Consider the following 8,501-nt stretch of genomic DNA (forward strand, 5'->3'; position numbering starts at 1 on the left):
CTGCTGCATTATGCATGCTGATTGAGCAACATTTTTGCGCAACCCACTGACAAAACAACGCGCCTATCGACAGACAATCAACAAGCACAGCAGCAACAGCAGCAGCAACTGCTGCAGCAACCGCAATCGACAACAACCACATCCTTTCCACCTCCGCGTCCGTTATGCGGAGCACTTCCTGTCCAAGCAATCTTTCATTCATGAAATTTGTTGCCGTTGTCATTGTTTGTGTTGCAAATCAAATGCCCGCCAGCAACATGGTCGCATAAATTGCTGCTGTTGCTGCTGCTGCGGCTGCTGTTGCCGCTTTTGCTGCTGCCGGGGAACTGTTGCTCCACTTTGGCAGCAGCAAATCTCTGAGGCCGCGTTCTGCTCTTTTTTTTCGGCTCAGTTATTTTAACGAATTTATTTGCCGCAGCTTTTCATGGTCAGCGCAAACAATTTAATGTAATTTAAATGACGGCCCAGGACGCAGGACAGAGTTGGCAGAATGAGGATGAGGATGGGCATGAGGATGGGGATGGGGATGGGTCTGGCGACAGGAACAGAGGACAGCAGGTGCAGTTGGGATCGTCGCGTCTGTGGGAGTATGCAGCTCGTTCGCATTTTTCCCTGGCGGCTTCTTTGTGCAACAGCAACATCAGCAGCAGCAACAGCGACATTGACGACATCAGCGACAGGCGAATGTCGCTATCAAGTTCTGTCTGCTGCCCTCTGTTTTTTGCCTCTTTTTGGAACGACACATTTTAATGATGAGTCGAGTGGAGTCGCCGTGCCACCGATTCTCTCCGAATTCAGACTCTGAACTTGCCTCGATTTCCTGCGGCTGCTGCTGCAACAAGGGAAATGCTAATTTGTGTGTGTCGCTTTGGATGTTGTCCCTGGGTTTGGCTTTAAATACCTTTGTGTACAGAAAGAGCTGAGAAAGAGGTATATAGAATCGTTGTTAAGGAACAACTAGTACAGAAACACACATCTAAAATTCCAGCATCAAAACAGAATGAATGAATATGATAATGATTCCTTCTTCATTTTATCATTCATTCTTCAAGAGAATTATAGGGAATTCTTAGTTCTTTAGCATTCAGTTGACTCCGCGGCTTTTTCGTTTTGTCCCTCCTTTTCTGGCTTTAATCAGTCATTCGGTCGTTTGCTTAAATTGAGTCGCCGTCGTCTGGTCTTTGTATCTGTATCTTCTTACACTCGGCCCGCTTTCCAATCCCGCGAAGCTGCTGGCCCAAATTGAAGAAGGTTTCTTCGGCTCGCCTCGATTTTTTGCGTGGGCCGCGCCTGGGAATCGATGATGATGAGAACCGCGTGTGGATCGCTGTCGCATGCTTATTAATAACGCGCATTAGTCAGGTGGCTAAGCAGGCGCAAAAGGGGTTAATTAGTAACTGATTTCGGGTGCCGATCAAGCGGGCCGTAACTAATGTGTAAACCAAATGGAAAAGCTCCAGTTCCCAGCGCCCAAATGTGTCGCCTCAACCATTCCAGATTGCCACTAAATTATGCCCAATCAATGCATCACCAATTGAGGTTTCACGGGTAGAAGGGTTGACAATTGATTTCAATTTGCAATCGAATTGAAATGAAATCAGTGACAAAACAAACGCCACTGGAGGCGACAACTTACACCCGCATCTCGCAATGGGGGAGGGCAATTTGCGGCCAGTTGGCTTAATTGATGTTGCTGTTGTGTCGCGATGTTGTTGCCGCCAGTTGTCGAAGGGTTGGCCATTCGCAGTTAGAATTGTGGCCACCCATTTGTTTCACTTTGGAGGGAACAACACGAAAAAAAACCTTCGATTGCAGGCGGGTGTTGCTGGTGTGGCAGGGTGTTGCTGTTGCTGCTGGTGTTGTCGCATTGCCTTTGGGAGACAATAAAATAAAGTGGCAAACAAACTTGGCAGCCCACTAACAGCGGCGGCAACAACACAGCACCAGCAACGTGCAGCAATCGATGTTGCTGTTGGGTGAGAAATTTTCTTCTCACTTTTGTATCTCTGTTATTTCTGCTTTTCTTTTCGATTTCAATTGACTCATGCGGCAATTGTGTCAATTTGTCAGGCATTGATTTCGATATTGATATTGGAGGCGGGCCGGCAATCATTAGAGTTTATGATGCGGGTGAGACGCCCGCACCTCCCCCGACACAGCCCCTTTAACCCCCTTGCTCGGTTTTTATAGCGACCATGCTCAATTTCCATTTTACGCGTTCGCTGTGCAATTAAGTGATTTATCATTGAAGTCTCCCTCTGATGTTGCTGCTGCTGCTGCTGCCGCGGCCAACTTAATTTTAGCGGCAATCAAGCAATAACAAGCTGCAACATGCCGTGTTGCACGATTGCCTTTGACTCCGCTGTTGCAGCGGCCACAGCAACTGCAAAGCAACAACTGCAACAACAGCAACACACTGTAACTGATATCGATAGCTTTTGCCTCGACTTTTGCCTGATTGCATCTGTGGCAGCAACAACAAAAATTACAAGCAGCAACAACTCGGCTGCTGCATAAGTTAAATTGAATTTGAGCAAGCACAAAAAAAAAGAAAAGATTTTCTGACTGGTTGGCTCACCTGATCGCCCCCCGTTTTTCTGCCTTTTCTCGCAGTTTCGGTTTCAAGTACGTGCTGCAATCAGCAACACCTACGAAATGCAAGTTGAGCCAAAGGAGGCAGGATTGGGCAGCCAATGATATCGCTAGCTGCCCATCAATGGAGCCAGCCACCCACTGAACTCCCCCCATACACCCCCTCCTTTTTGAGCACATGCATTAAAAAATTTTACACTTTGTTTGCCACAGAGAAATGCAAAAATCGCGCGATAATCGACAAACGTTTGGCAGTTAACGAGACGCAAACTCGATGGCTACGTGGATGCGGTTACGAAGTGACGATAAAAGCAGGTGTGAGAGGGTGGATTACACTGAAATTAAAATTAAGTAATCTTAAGACATCTCCTTTTTACAAAAAGAAAATTTCAGATTTTTAGTGGGTTTCCTACGCTTTAGTTTGAGGGTATGTAAGGGCTCACTGAACATCACCTTTATAATATTGCAAAATATGGCAAGAGTTAGAATTTGTATAGATGACTAAAAAAGTTTGTAAAATGTAAAAGTTTTAACGATTATTGAATATGGATTCCCATTTAAATTCTTTGTATTTTAAGCCTAAACATACGTAATACCTCAAAATTACATTTTATATCCTTTGAAGTGGTAACTTATTTTCAAAAATGTTAATAAAATGATGTGCCACACTTCTTTTTTATATTCCATAAACTTTAACCTCACTAATATCTAAAATATATTGAAATCCATCCATATAAATCAGCTTCTATTTTTTGTGCACTATTTCATCCTTTGCCGCTTTTACGACACGAGCAACAAATTGCCCATTTTGCAGGCCTCGTACGTGCGGCAATTTTCGAATGACATTTTCATTAGCAATTCGTTTCGAAAATTGCTGCGAAAAAGAGTTCCCCAACTCGTCTGGGAAATGTGTCAAATTGCGGATGGTTGTGCAACGTCTTGTGGAAATTGTCCTGGTCGATTTATGAACTCTATCTGTGATGTGCGAAGAACGTTTGCTTGAAGAACTTCCACTTAAGATCTAGTACACCTTAGTATCACCCGCTGTGCTTTTCCTGTTTCACAGAATTAAACTGCTGTCTCCATTCAACTTTTGGCAGAGTCGTTTTTATTTCAGTCAACGGGGCTGCAGAATTTAATTAAAAATATTTATTCAAAAACATTTTGGGTGGAGCATGTGTGTTTCTTGTTTACTTTCGCTTAGCCAGCGCAAATGTTCAAATTAGCAGCAACAACACGACTACAACAAGTACTAATAATAAAAAGTCTAGCGCAAATGAAATGGCTAACAAAAACGAGAGGGCCAAAATGGGAGCACGCTTTTTTGGCTTTTTTCGTCAGTTTGTCTCGCGCGGCTTTGTGTTCTTCTATTTGGCTTTGTTTGTTTTCATTTTTCAATTTTTTGTTTTGTTTCTTTGAGTTGCTGCTGCAGCTGTTGCAAAATCTTTGCCGCTGCTGTGGCAGCCATTTTCCGCTGGCCTGGCCACTTAGGTGAGCGGCAACAAAAGACATCGCGAAATTAATTTTATGCACAGCAGCGGCAGCAACACAAAAATTGTCATCCGAAATGGCAGGAAAAACTTTGCGCCAACAACGTGACATGGAAAATGTTTTTCAGAGGGTTAAACGCGGTGGGGTGGGGGTATGAATTTCCCCCAATCAAGTTGGGGGTTGGGTCCACCCCGTTTTTGGGCCCCCGGGGGTGGGGCACCGTTTTCCACAAATTAGCCTACGTTTTTTTATAGTTGCCGCCGACGACTGACGCTAATTAGCACGCGCCGCCAGCTCAGCAGCTCACCAGTACACTGGGAAAAAAGTCTACTATAAAATCATCAAACATTCAAACCACCAAATCATATAGATAGCAAACTTATAGGACATTTAAAATATTTTTGTACATTTTATAGGTCAACCTAATGATCTTTTTTATGATCTTTATTAAACTGACTACAAACTTAATTTACATATTTTTCCCACTGCAGTTCCACCAGAACCACCGCCACCAGTGGTCCGCACCACTGCAGATCGCACATTGGCGGGACAGTATTATATCATTTTTGTTCTTGGCAAAAATCGGAGGGAATGCAGACAACATTTTGCGGTTTTGTCACAGTAATTGGACATATTAATCTCTGTTCACCTAAACTTTTCGTTAAGGGATAAGGGCCGGGGATTTGAGGGATGTGGTTGTTGTTCTCAGCCTGTTGCCAAGAATTGAAGGCGGCGATGGCGAGACATAAAAAAGATTTTGGTTATGCCCAAGGGGAATTTATAGGTCTGCAAGATATATCATTTATTTCATGTACGCGCTCGCCAACGTACGAATCTATAATAGAGAATATTTGACAGAAACAATTAAAATTTAACTGTTAGAATAGGTAGATATAGACATAGCATGCATATCATTTCAAATATTTAGTCTCACATCTAAGATACTTGCTTAAAGAGCTTGCCAAGATATATTTTTGTATCTTTTTACTTATATTTTTCTTAGATTAAAAGATACTTTTAATGTGTTTCCAAACACATCGCAAACTCGTTCCTAAGACTGTTTTTCCTTAAATTCCATGTAAGTTGCAAAACTTTGAATAAAAATAATTACATTCTCAATACTTATCAACTTGTTCGAGAGCTGTGTGTTGAAGAAGAATCCCAATCTCCTCCAGATAGAACCTGCGTCCATCTGCGCTCTAATGTTTTCCCACGCCTCAGACTGAAGTCTGGAGTAATTAGCCGAGGAGACAGCGCCAGCCTAACGATGTCACTTTATCAACGGATTTTCGTATTTCTTTTATACGGATCTCACTGTCTTTCCTCACCGGCTTTGCATTGCCCCGCCGAGATCTTCAGCTGCAACTTCTGCAAGTTGTACCGCTAATATGGAATACGCCTACTCTCAGACTCTGCCGCGTCGCCGAGTCGCAGAGGAAACTTCAGTGGTAGATAAAGCCTGACGAGGCAGTGCGTCTTACCTTTCCGGCCCCTCGAAACCCTCCTCATATTTGTACATACATACGTATGTATGTATCTCCATCTCCTCCCCGCGCCACACAAAGCGGAGCACTTTGCATTAGCGACATAATTTATCTCGCCAACGAGAAGTCAAATGAGGCGGAGGAACGCGGACTGCGGCGGGGCATTTTTTTCGCGAGCAGGGGGTGTTCTTCCACTGGAGAATGACCACGCAGACGCAGCGGTTCCTGGGACTTCCAACGCCAGTTGCACCTGCAGCCTTGCCTCGTCATCTTGCCGCTGTCGTGGTTGCTGCGATGTTGCTGTGGTGGTGGTGCTGCTTCTGCTGCAGTTGTCGTCTTCATCGTCGCCTTGGACTTCCAAGAGCCGGCTTCATTTTCCTTCTCACTCTGCATTCGTGCGATCTCTTTTACTCGCCATCGAGGCTCCTGGGTCCATATCTTTTTGTCTTTTTTTGGGGCGCAACAAGTGCAATTATTAAAAATTCCGGAATTTGCAGTTGGCGGGAAGATGAGCACTGAGAAAAATATGTTACTTGATAAGCAAGTTGTATTTAAACCAAATTCTGCACTGCGCATCTTATAGTACTATGTTTAGTATCAAGTAATATTTCCCCCTATTTTTTCTCAGTGCATTGTGGCCTGCCTTGAGGTCTGCGTCTGCGTTTGCCGCCGCGTTGCGTGGGGAGCCGTTTCCAGTTGCCGTTGCAGCCAGCGATCCTTGCTCGGATGTGTGTGTGTGTGTGTGTATGCCCCACCGCGGGCTGCAGCTCCCACTTGTGCGATTCGATTCGGAGGAGCAAGTGCAACTGGAACTCCTCGCCTTGGGTTGGGTCGCGATCGGTTCGGCCTTCCTTACGCATCAAGTGCGTTGGTTTTCGCATTAATTATGCCGCAAGAATGGGGCAGCATCGAAACCAGAAATTGATGTGGCAGCAGGCAGGCTACTTCTGCAGCGAAAGCCCCTCTATAGCCACTTTATTACGGGGCCTACGAGCATTTAATAACATTGCCACAAATCAATATATCATTTGGCGGCTCGGCTCTCGGCTTACTTTCTTCAACTGCTCCTCCTTCTTCTGGCTGGCTGCTGTCTTTGCTGTCTTCCCACACTTTGGCTTCTCCGCTCGAAAAGAAAATCAATTAAAATATCTTTCTCCTGCGCGCAAATAAATTTGCCATAAAAATTCCACTAAATCATTGGCAACTTTGTCGCTCCTCTGGCCAATTCCAATTCCATTCTGTTCCCGGTTTCTCCCGAGGAATTAGCATTAACATAGCAACAAAGACGGCGAATTGTCAGCGGAGATTGATGGCGCTGGAGTCCCATTAGAGCGGTAGCTGGGAAATCAGTCCTGGTTCGGATTAGCTCCTTACCGCAAAGCTGAAGAAAGTTGGCTCTAAAGTAGCAAAGAAAATTTTGGCCATAAACTTCTTATTTAATCAATTACAAAGATGCATTAAGAAGATTATGATCTCACGGAACTATTTTAAAATTAAAGTTAAATACATATAATTAACATTATCATACGTATTCGAATATGATAATCATATGAGAGCAATGTGTGACCTTGATCACTCGTATCTATTGGTATTAACCATAAATCTCCCATTCAGCTTCTCAAGTGCACAATTACAGGTTATGAGTAATTAAAGCGTAATTACTTTCTTTGTGCGATAAAGCCTGATTAACCCGAAGGTATTCTTGGCTCCTGGCTAATTGATTCAACAGCCAAATGTGATAAATGCCAGCCTCTATGAATTAATTGCCTCGGCTAAGATGCAGTTGCTGCTGCTGCTGTTGCAGCTTTTCATGTTGCTGCCGCTGACTATCGGCAACGCCCAGACAGCTCGAAAGCGACAAGCGTAACAACAACTGCCCACGGGCCAGACCAAGTTCAAGAGCAGAGTTAGCCAGCCAGCCAGCCATCCAGCCAGTCAGTGGAAATCAGAAATAGCTAAGGAAAGGGGGCAGAAATAAATATAATAAAAAAGCTAAATAAAATCATAATCAGAAGGAGGGGAGGCTGCAACTTGTCTAGTGGCCCACAGGCCGCTGTCCCATTCTGACATGCTGTTGACACACACACACACACAGCCCAAGTCGGCTGCCAACTGCCGGACATCCCACATAGCTTGGCCAGACTCTCTTGGCCATATATTTGTCTGACTTATGGGACATGACTGCGATTCAACTGCTCTTTTATCTCAGTCTCTGCTAGCAGGACAATCAAATCGCAATCACCCACAACATTAAGGCGAATGCAGGGATACAAAATGAAATGGAATCCTTGCCGCTCGCATTAACAGCTCATTGGCACTACTGTAGGGGGTCTTTTGATCCCTTGTCCTGCTGCTGCAAATTGGCGCCGCCAACGCTTAACCCTTTCCCTTTCTTCATCCTCCGCCTCCCCCGGGCACATATTCTCCATTTCCCTTTCTCTCCGCGAAATAAGTTATAAATTTTGCAACCGTTGATGGCGCATATTATGATATCATTTTACAACTTGTGCAGCCTGGACCCAAAGGGACGGACCTTCTGAGGATGGGTTCGTGACACGAACTCAGACGAGAGAACTTAAATTGCTAAGATAAATTTACTTCCAAAAATCAATTACTATCAATATAATAACTATAATAAATTTGCTTTTATTTACAATAACTTGTTTACCAACTCTTCAGTTTGAACTACCACGTTGCACATCTCTAAAGAGCCTTATGCAAATGTATCTGAGGCTTCGCTGCTGTTGTTGTCGTGCCTGCAAATTAATGTTGCTGCTGAGTTTAAGCGTCTCCACCAGTCTGTCTTCCCCCTCCGTCAATCCCCGCCCCGCCCCCACCAGTCCTTTGGGGACTCAGCTGCTGTTCTTGTGACTTCGCCTGTTGTCATTGTGCGCTTGACCTTCCCCCACTTTAAGAATTATTGTTATTATATGC

This window comes from Drosophila simulans, chromosome 3L (assembly GCF_016746395.2).
Source record: "Drosophila simulans strain w501 chromosome 3L, Prin_Dsim_3.1, whole genome shotgun sequence".
NCBI lineage: Eukaryota > Metazoa > Arthropoda > Insecta > Diptera > Drosophilidae > Drosophila > Drosophila simulans.